Source organism: Saccostrea echinata, unplaced genomic scaffold (genome assembly GCF_033153115.1).
Source record: "Saccostrea echinata isolate AGI-Se365-2 ecotype Australia unplaced genomic scaffold, CSIRO_AGI_Sech_v1 ptg000072l, whole genome shotgun sequence".
NCBI classification, from domain to species: domain Eukaryota; kingdom Metazoa; phylum Mollusca; class Bivalvia; order Ostreida; family Ostreidae; genus Saccostrea; species Saccostrea echinata.
This window is the reverse complement of record NW_026889821.1, coordinates 2,775,261-2,779,642: the sequence shown is the minus strand read 5'-3', so window position 1 is coordinate 2,779,642 and position 4,382 is coordinate 2,775,261.

The following is a 4,382-nucleotide window of genomic DNA, read 5'->3' as shown; positions in this document are numbered from 1 at the left end:
TAGAGCAATAACTACAATTCGTAAATATTCTGTCTCGCTAATAAATCACAGAAAAAGATTTTCAAAGAATTAATGCATTTTCACGATATAATCAATAAAGCCCCGCCCTAACACCAGAACTCCTGACCCAGGGGCTATGACATTCACAATTTTGAAAGAGGCATCCTTGCTTTCATAACCGTGTTCTTAGTTTGTTTAAATAATGCCCAGGTGCAGAGAAAAGGATTTTCAAAGAATTAATGCATTTTCACTATATAATCAATAGAGCCCCGCCCTGACACCAGAACCCCTGACTCAGGGGCCATGAAATTCACAATTTTGGAAGAGGCAGTCTTGTTCATCATAACTATGTACTTATTTACTTTGTTTAATACCCAGGAGCAGAGAAGAAGAATTTCAAAGAAGTAATGCATTTTAACTTTATGATCTATATAGCCCCACCCTAGCACCAGGACCCCTAAACCTGGGGCCATGAATTTCACAATTTTGGTAGAGGACTCAATGCTTATTACAATCATGCCAACAGGTTGACTGTGTGATGTCAAGGAGTAAAGAAGAAGATTTTTAAAGATTTCATTAATTTTGTTGGTTTTAGCCCCACCCTCAGGCCCAAGGGGGCAGGGATCATGAAATTCACCATTTTTGTTCCCTTCACCCATGGATGCTATATGCCAAAATTGGTTGAAATTGGTTCCGCGGTTTCAGAGAAGAAGTTTAAAATGTTCAAATGTTAACGCACGACGCACAACGCACGACGGACGACGCACGACGACGGACAAAATAAACCAGATAGCAATAGGTCACCTGAGTGACTCAGGTGACCTAAAAAGCCAAAATGCCAAGCAATTTATTTGCTAGCTGCAGAACTGTAGCGTTATGGGTTTTCATTTTAGTCTTTGACCATAATGGTCAAAGACTAAAATGAAAAAAAAAAAAACAAACAAAAAAACAAAAAAAAAAAACATAACGCTACAGTTCTCTAGCTATTTGTTTACAAAATATCAAATCCATACCTCTTACAGTTGTCAAGATATAGGGTCCGACAGACGGGCATACGGGCGGACAGCTGGGCAGACAGACAGACACACGCCGGGTAAAGCGATCCGTATGTGTCCCTCTGCCCTGCAGGCGACACAAGAAATGTTGTGAAATATGGAGATAACGAACAGTATTCAAGCTCAAAGTCCATTAAAACAATACATATCGGGAGTAGAGCAAACCCGGATCTCCAAAAACATCAGAGGTGGGATCAGGTGCCATTGAGGAGTGAGCATCCTCTGCCGACCGGTCACACCCGCTGTGTGCTCCTTGTTATGATAGGGAATAAAGGAAAAATTCGTTGACAATTCAGTATGTAAATAATGGCTTAACAATTAGTATGAAAAACGTCAGTCAGCATATGACATAATGATAGATTGTATTTGCTGACAAGGTATTGTATCGACCATAGAACTTACGAAATGATGACTTTAAACGAGCCTGTTGACATTCTTGTTTCATCAACTTGTTTGTCAATAACGTACCTCGTTTTAGAAATTGTTCATACGTAGAGCATGCCCTTGCGTATCGAATCTACTGATAGATATACACCCTATACGCAGGTGATAAGGGTACATTGCTGCATAAGTAAGGGAAGTTGACGATCGATTGAAAAGTTAAAGTCATAGCGTTTATCATAAAGCTTTGTTGTTAGATTACCATTAACGTATTTTTCTAGGGAAATCCAAATATGAAACAGATGTGTCAGACTCTATGGTATCTTTTATTTCAAGCTCACTGGAATACATGTATATGTCGACATATTAAGAAATAACATCTGTATTGTTAATCGATAATATCTTATTGTCGAGTTGAAGGCCACAGCAAGAGATTTTTTTTTCTCATGTATAAGATATTGAATAAATTCTGCTTCATATGAATACAAAAATAGGTCTGCTAACAACTTGGTACAAAAGCAAATTGGTACCCATCAGAATTCCATCAGATTGATGGAATTAAGACCTGGTCTCCAAAAACCACATAGATATTGTCAATCAGAAACTCGAGCATCTTTTTAGTATCAACTTCAGAGTTGATTTTGCAAATTACCATTGACAAGGTAAGTAAATTTACGAGTTCCATTTTTATTGAAAAAGCAGCTGTCAATGATGTCAAAAAGCCTGGACTTCAATTTATCATGGGGAATGGTTGCATACAGAGTTAAAAATCGTAAGCTTTTATGTTATTGATTTTGGTAAAATTTTGTGATTTGTAAGGAATGTGTTTCTGCTATGCATGAAAAGGTGATCTGAATTAATGTTTGTCGATGTATGAGTTACAAAACTTGCTTAAGTTTTATTTTTATGAACTTTGTCTCAGTTTCATATTTGTTTCAATAGTCGCATATGTAATTGAACTACATCATTGTATTTTAAAACTTTTGATACTGTAATATTTTGCAACAAATCTACAAAAACTTCACCAGAAGAAAATGACGAGACTGTACCCCGACAGATTAAACCTCTAGAAGGACTAAGGGAAATACTCTTGCATTTGGGCATTTGAATTTTAGAATCTTTTTGAAATTTTGAATTGAAAAATGCTGTGGAAATGACCCGATGGTGCGATGATACGAGTACGATTAAGCGATACTCAGTATTGCTACATATATATAGTGTCATCGCCATCGCACATGGCATCATCGCCATTGCAGCATCGTTATTGTGAAAGTAGGTTACATTTACTATTAATACTATTACGGGCGCGGATCGAGGAATTTTTTTCCAGGGGGTGACATCCCAATAAAAAAAAATTCTAACCCAAAAATTTCCTGACGAGCCAAAAAAAAAAAAAAAAAAAAAAAAAAGAAGAAGAAGAAGGTAAAATCCATTTCCAAAACGTGAAAAACAACTATTTCGTGGTTGAGATGATGGGGTCTGCGTTTTATGGGGGGGGGGGGGCAAAGTAATTTTTTATTTGCTTCAATATATACTTTTAATAACTATGACCCCCCTCTAGATCCGCGCATGTAGTATACTCGTATTTCTGTAACGTTTGAAAAAAAAATTGATGCGTAGTGAATTTTCCGTTAATAATGTTTTAATGCAAAAACATATACACCAGAACATTAAAAAATTAAACTAATATAATACTTTACCTCAAGTGTTTTTCCCTCAAACAACAGCTTCTGAAATTTAATGTCGCACTTCATCTTTTCGCTAATTTTGTTTTTTAATTCAAAAATTTCCATATCAGGTTCAAATGGCCAGCTCCTCTCTGATCCATCCAACGTTACAATCGTTATCAAGCCTTCTTCAGCGACAGAGGGTTCCACTTCCTTTGTGTAAGCTGTTGCATATTCTCGAAAAAGAGATTTTAGAATGGAAGTGAACCAAATCAGATTATCCTTGTTGATTTTAGCTTCACAGGACTTGGAAGGGCATGCATTTGAATTCACGACACACTGTAATTAAAGATGCAATGATAGTTTTAGTAAGCTTTTAATGGACTTTTGCGAGAAGCGCCGGCTTTTACAATCGACAGCTTACTTTGACATTTAAACCTGTGTTATGTACGGAGCTACGGAATTGATAATAGATAAGAAAACATTATTAGTGGTTATAGGTAAGGTGTTAGGCGTGCTTACACGATCTACCTGTATACAATCAACACAAGAGGTGATGGGAGGCAGAATAACATAACTTAAGATATGTTATTCGTGAGGGGTAGTATCTCCTTTCAATCTCATTTGCTGAAGGAATTGAATAAGGAAGAAAAAAACATTCAAAAAGGAAAAATTGGCAGGAGTTGGTCAAGGTGGAAAGGGAGGTGGTTGAGGATAGGGTGGTTGCAGTTCCCTTCCTTGACAACGTAATATGTGCTTCGAAACTGCCCATTATTACCTTTTAATTTATTGTTCAGCTAAATATTTATATCACAAAAGAGCTCCCGTAGATTGCCCTAGCGTAAAAGTAATCCGTCGACTGTAAAAGTCAGCGCTTCTCGCAAAAGTCCAATAAAGGGGCAGCAATCGGATAATATTTTGTAACCACTTAGTCTAAATGTTTCAGATCAAGTAATCGGTTAATTGAACAGATTTGGACTTATTTGTAATTTTCTTATGAATTATTCAAGTTATATTCTTGAAAAGCAGTTTGTTGCAAATGATAAAAAAAATCCTTTACTTTATAATCAAAGTAGAAAAAGATATCAATTTGAACGTTTATTTCAGAAATATTTAGTATTATATTAATATCAATTCTAACATATTTTACCGACATTCACAGTGCTTTCCATTAGTTGTAAATCTTATTTTGAATAAATGATTTCATCAGCCATAGATAGATAGGAAACAGAAATTTATTTACACAAAACTAGCTTTGAAATTTACAAATATTTCGGGA